The following is a 7,045-nucleotide window of genomic DNA, read 5'->3' as shown; positions in this document are numbered from 1 at the left end:
CCAGGAGACAGAGAGAAAAGAAACACGTCCGCCTTCCACCAGGAGCCAGGAGCAAAAAAAAAAGACAATTCACTTCACGTTGTGCCTATCTTGATTTACTGCAAGATTTAAAGAATCAAACATTTAAATCACTAAAAGCTACACATTTACAAAAAAAATAAATTTAATTTATTGATATTTTATTTTTATGATATTGTGTTTGTGTATATCAGTGCATCATATAATGTATTTATTAAAATGCAGTCTTGTTTTTGTTAGATCCTTTAACACTATCCTGCTTTAACACTTGACATGTTTTCATGGTGCCCTGTGGCATCTTGCCAGCCTCTTCACAACAAATTAGCATTTTTTGCTTTTTATGGTCACGGCTCAGGTGGGCATTTGTTTTTATGACATGATTGTTGCACCCTACAATGGCTGGGGAAGCCCAAGAGAGAAAAACTGCCAGACTCCTTAGTGTTGCTTTAAGGTCTCAGAACTTAATTAGCTTGTTAAGGCTAATACTTGTTCACAGTCATCATTAGGAAAGGCCAGGGCATGCAAATGTCAAAGCATTATAAATACTCTCATTCCTCAAATCTTTTAACAGTCAGCAGCTATAGACTGCCTTAGTGAGTGCCTTATTGAAATAATTGTGTTATCTTTACCTCCAAGCACCCAGAAATCCAGCTACCCTATACTGCCTTAGCTGCTGTATTTACATTAACATTTATTTTCAAAGGTGTCTGTGTCTTTGCAAATCAAGTTATTCATAGATAACCTTAGAACAGAAAATATATGAAGATGTTGAGATAAGAGAGGTATATCTTATAGCTATATCTATATATAAATATATTTGCAAGAAATACTGTTGTACATCACACTCTTAATTTAAGCCTGCATCTCCACAGTGTAATGTGTTCCATGTCAGAGGTCAGCTTTTGAGTTATGATTATTGCAACTGCAGAGGAGTTAGAGGTGTTGGATTTAGGGTCCGCTGCATGTCTCATTTATCCTTCAGCTGTCAGAAATCCCCTCCAGAGGGCCAGTCTCTGCTGACTGACAGGTGTTAGTAATGACTGCAGTTCAGAGGTCATGAGTCAACAAAAGCACAGGGGCTAAGCACAGCTGCATGCACTCTTTGATACACAAATCTCCCTGAGGATTTAAGTTTTCAGAGAGGGAGTAACCACAGCTGTAGTGACTGTAAACAAAGATTTTAATTAGTAGCAACATAATTGTTATTTCTATTATTTTTGCTGAACTCAGCTTAAAGATTAATTGCACCATAACCATTATGTTTAAGTCCTCTATATTAAAAATAACTAATTTATCAGTATTTTTGCTTTAAAGCTGAGCATTGCAATAAAAAGATACTCCTTGGTATCAGTCTTTTTTATTCGTTATGATGTGTGTGCTGTTCACCGGTACTGCATTAAATATAAGATTCGGAAACTTGAAAGCAGGATGAATGTGGTAGGTGGAGGAGGGGACGGAGCTCGTTACGGCACCGTGCATTCCAGAAAGTGAAAGATCAGCCTACAGGCCCTTGGCAGCTGACAGCAGCTGCATTTTTAAGCCTTACGAGAATGGCTGTGCTGGTTGAGATGGTAAGTGGAAAGGACAGTAGAAAGGAAGGCAGACCTGGGAATGGGATGGAGACATCCAGAGGGACTTTGTTATCATTTGGCATTCCTCTTCTCCTTTCATCACTTCGGATCATGCCTCAGATGTGGGTGTCATGGGAATACTCAAGTATCAAGGGGAAAGAGTGGTTGTTGTAGAGTAAGGATGGGTTGTGTTTTAGGTAGATGCAGTTCTGAAGTGTGTTGAAGTTCTGACAGCATCGATCCTCCTACCATCCACTTTTGTTTCTTTCAGGGTTTTTGAGCTCCTGCCGCATCTTATCTAGAATAATTAGTCTTAGAGAGGATGTTCTGCTAGTTATAGAAAGACAGCGGAATCCTTGTAGAGTCACGTATTGCTGGAGTGGAAAGTAAGCTGCTGCTTGGCATGATATGTTTATGTGAGAGAGGGAGTATTAGCACATTGCTAAGGGGTGGATGTTGCCATTTTACATTTCTGAAACTCACAGCTATGTGTTGTATGGTTTTAAAGGTGGGTGACGTAACATCAAAGTTATCACAAACTCTCGAGGAAATTTGTGATAATGATCTTTAAAAAGAACACTTCATCTGTGATTACAGCTTGGAGACAAAAACATTCATTGTCTAAACAAATTGAGGACATTTTCCATCTTTTATTGTCTGTTCTACTGTGCATGAGGTTGCTGTGAATTAATGCTTCATGGGCTTTGCAACCACAGCCTTATATTCAGAGACATTGCCAAGTTGAATCAAAGTGCATGTAGCGATTGCTCCACCAGCACTTTGTTGAGTCTTATTTTATTATTATTATTTTATTTATATATATTTGCTGCCTGCCCTTCTTATTTGCCTTCATTGTTTGGTTGTTCTCTGGTCCAATAAGAGTTTTCTGCACATTTTATAATTACATTTTAAAGCTTTGTTGGAGCTCTGTCCACTTGTAGCCAAATCACTTTTATATTTTTGAAGTGGCATTTGTTCTTAGATGCTAAAATGTCACCAAATGCTAATAGACTGTTCTAAGCCTAACTTGAATTCATTTCATAAACCTAAAAAGCTGTTTATTAATGTAAAGCTAACCATGTGGCTTTGTTTTGCATGCAAATTAAAAGGGAACGTTCAGTGTTTGGCATCTGTTTGGTGGAGAAAATAGTAACTAAACAGATGATTTTGTGCAAGAATACAGAGGCTTAATATTTAATAATGTAGTGTTATTTCACAGCAGTTTGACATTTTGAGAAAGTGTTGTTTTATAGGCCTGCAAAACAATATAAAAGAGGTCCTTGTTTTGGCCAGCCATTACCATAGCCTGAAGGAAGTTTTGTACTCTTTACTTCATACACCATGTTCAATGACTGATGTCACAGCTCATAAAATACTAACTACTGACTACTATTTGACAGAACATCACTTCAAAAATGACTTTAAAGACACTAAGACTGGCTTCTCTTAAATGAGTGCTTGCTACATTCATCTTATTTTCACAAGCCGTGGTTGAGTCTGGTTACCTGTCAAAATACGTCTATCATTTCTATCATTTAGTTAGAGTACTGCTGACTAAAAAATGTCTAAATACTGTCAAAAATGAGACCACAAACTAAACGGCAGTACATATCACCAGTAATTTCTGTCACTACAGTCCACCTACTTTCTTTGAAGTGGATAGAGGATGGTGAAGGGACTGTAGGGGCAGCTCGGAGACGGGACATATAGATGGATGCTTGCCTGCAGCAATTATTCTCACCGAGGCCGTGTGTCTGTTTTGGCTGTTACCACACACTGAGGCTGTTGTGTCCCTGTCCGCTGTCTTTATCAACCGATCGACTCTCCCCTGAGAGCCACTTAGTCGGACCTCCATCCAGCCTCTTGAGTTACAGCTCACCCACACACACGCTCCCGTCAGAGGAGCTGCCATCTGGGCAGTCTCGTATTCACAAACATACACACCCATAAGCGTGAACAAACGCACATTAAAACACTAAAAACTGAGAGCACATATAGTGTTGACCCTAAAGGCCAGACGCTGCTTCTACTGAAGATATGAATCACTTTCGTTTGCTAACACTTTACAGAAATTAAAGCTACAGAGAAACTGAAGGAAGGAATGACTGAGATGTTTTTTCTTTCAACAGTTTTTATTATATATTTTTAACTTTATTACTGTATTCACTACTTTAATAGTATTTGAGAGCAGAAAAAAATTACTACAAGTTCTGAAGTTTATAATCAATATCTTAACCATTAGTTTACCATACTTCAGTTTATTGACTTGCTGTCACTATCAATAAAACACATTTTAAAACCGTTTAAGAGTCATACAGACAGATGCTGCGAGTACTAACATGAATTACTGTTGGTCATACAACTTACACATTTCTACTTTCATTTGATTCAGTCTTTTTGCAAAAACTGGGGACTGAAAAATAGAAAAAAAATTACCATGGAAGTCACATGGTTGAATGAGTTGTATATTGTGTTTGGAGTCCTGCAACAGCCACCCACCAATGTCACATAGAGTATGACTGAGCAGTCCCTCTTCACCAAGTATGATTACCATTTTGCCTGTTGAAGTGCATCTATGGAACGCAGCTCTCGGTGCGGTGAGCATTTGTTAAGATGGCAGGTGCTGGTTAAGAGCAGTAATGACAGCCATTATCAAATGTTCCACTTCTCTACGTAATTTTTCTTCACATGCAGTACAGGCCTGTATGATTAGGCCTTGGGAAAATATAATCTGAACAGTTGTTATAACTGTGGGGGAAAAGTGTCGCACTGTATATGTGATAGAGCAGTAAGTCTTAAATTAGAAGGAAAATTCCGTTAGGTCTGTTGTAACAAAGATGAACCAGTTTTAAACATCATAGGTCCTTCAAAAAAAAGAATCTGTTTGAGTTTCCAGTTCCATTCTGCATATTGGTTGCCACCTTTCATGCCAGAGTTTTAGACTAAGGTCATCTTATGTTAAACAATGACAAAGTTGTAGCCTTTTTGGTTCAATTTTGAAAATATCGTCCTTCACAATCACATACATGAGATCTTACATGATCTGTTAGCTCTTGGAGCATGTGTCGTGAAGAACTGTCAACTACTACCACACCAATCAGCTCAGTACCTGTAAAACTGACTCAGTTATAGCCATTTTTGTGTTGATTTAGTTTGCTTTGCTGTGGGGGCCATCATGAATTGGATTGACTCCAGATGTGATCAAGTGTAAAAGTTCATCCAATGATTGCTTTTGGATAGCTTCAATAAATCTTTTCAGTTGTTTGTGGGACTTTTTTTCTCGTGGTACTGACAAACAAACTCACACACAAACAGACACAGGCAAAAACGTTATTGCTCCACCTTTGTCGGTGGGAGATAAATAAAAAAAAAACACTGACACATCTCTTCTCACCCCAGGGAAAGAAGCAGAAATGGAAAAGCCAGGAACTTGTGGCATGTGGTTGTGTGTGTACTAAAACGTAGAGGGATGCTGCTGAATCAGACAAGGTTTTGAGAGGCCGGTTATGAGTTGAGAAGTTTGCATTTGAGAGACAAGAGTGACGAGTGTGAAGTCTTTGACCTTCATCGCCCACTTTTCATTCACTGTTGCCTCCTAACCTCTTTCCCTCTGTTCTGAGAGCCGCGATAAACTGGAGCCCTTTTGTGTGAACTCTTTAATTAGGAAGACCTTGAGGTGCGGATCTCATCCATTGTTCCTCCTCATTTTGGTGGGAAAATATTTCATTGATTTTTGCAGCAATCGAAAGCGGGCGGAGCTGAGAAAGGCTCTGTGTGGGATTAGACACTGCGGGGGGCTTCTCTGATAGGTGGGGAGCTGGTGAGCATATGCGTGTGTGTGCGTGGAAGAGGTGTTATGTCCCTTCTCATAACCCCTACCTCTTCTCACCTTCTGAAAGAACCAATTATGTATGTGATCCCATTTTAGCTCACCTCTCTCCCCTAGCACTGTGTTCACTCTTTAGCCTCTGCATGACTTCTCATTATCTTTTTTCGTGTATTGTTATGATAAATCTAGCTCATTTGCAAACATCTGGATTCAGTGAGGCCTTTGTTTGTGTTCCCTCAAGCAAAACGTGGATGAAGGATGGCCATGTTTTCAGAATCACACCAAATCAAGCCTTTCTTTATGTTATTTTGCAACCGGATGCAAAAAAAAAAAAGTGAATGCTGTGCTAAATCTGGTGAAGTCACAATTTTTCCTGTCATTTTCTGAGCTCTTACAGTAAAATAAAAGCATAAACTAACTATACAGCAATCACCTGTTTCCATCTCCCTCGCTCACTCTCCTCCTGTCATTCTAAATCTGCTGTAAATTACGCCTCACTCCTGCAGGTGCCGACTTTGCTCTGAAATGATTATTCCAACCACACAGAAGATTGCTTTTGGTAATTATATGTATCATAATTAAATTTGATGAACTCCTCAGAGACATCAAATCTCATTTGACCCAGGTGCTGGATTTCTCTTCCTATACACAAAAAGGAGAAATGTCCTCTGCTGCTATTAAGAGTGATACTTTGAATTTTGCAGCAGACATCTTGGGTAACTTCTCCTTTTATATCCAAATTATTGAAATTCCTTCAATTCCTTCAGCAACTCTGACAGTTTTTGGGTGAATTAAGCTATTTTAGCTGACAGAATTTGCTTGTATGTTCAAACCTTTGTGAAAAAGAAAAGTCAATATCTTTTAAGTATGAATCAAAGGACTTAAAATGTGCCTTTATACAGACAGAGAGAAAGAGATAGAAGCGGCTGCAGTCTCCTCATTGCAGACTGTTTTGCAGTTTGCCTGAAAAGCTGTGTTGTATACAGATAAGCTATGAAATTCACATGAGCAGGTGATGCCATAAACACTTTCAGAGCATCTCAAATTCTGCTCTTTATCTCCAGGGAGACTCAGCCTCACCTCTTCACTCGCTTTATATGAATAAAACCCTTTTCAGTAGAAGGTGTAGACAGAAATTTGTGTTGAAAAAATCATACCGGCTTTGGCAGCTCATTCTCGGTGTTCTTAAGTATCTATCATTTTTAGATAAAGATTTTTTTTTTTTTATCTTTCTCACATTATTTTACTGTGATAACTCAAGTCTGCACTTTAAATACATATATGATGAAAAAGGGCTACAGGGTTAGAAAACTGTGGATGAATTTATAAAATGTGTTCACAAAATGAATAAACAATCAAACAAAATCAAAGACCTAACCTTCCTTGAAAAAAAAGCATATCATCTGCCACTTGTGATGTCAGAAAATGAACATAGGCTTGACTTGTGCTGAGAAGAGACAAAATTAAAGTCGTTTTGGTCAAACCTTGTAAATAGCGTTATCCACAATCTAATTTTATAATTTTGGGAGATCTTGTGGAATTTGATAGCACTCAGAGAGTGTTGAGGATGATTCTCAACTATTATCACATCAAACTTTAGCTCAATATAGATATAAATTGACTTATA

The sequence above is a fragment of the Kryptolebias marmoratus genome, linkage group LG20 (assembly GCF_001649575.2).
Source record: "Kryptolebias marmoratus isolate JLee-2015 linkage group LG20, ASM164957v2, whole genome shotgun sequence".
Lineage (NCBI taxonomy): Eukaryota > Metazoa > Chordata > Actinopteri > Cyprinodontiformes > Rivulidae > Kryptolebias > Kryptolebias marmoratus.
This window is presented reverse-complemented; position numbering follows the sequence as displayed.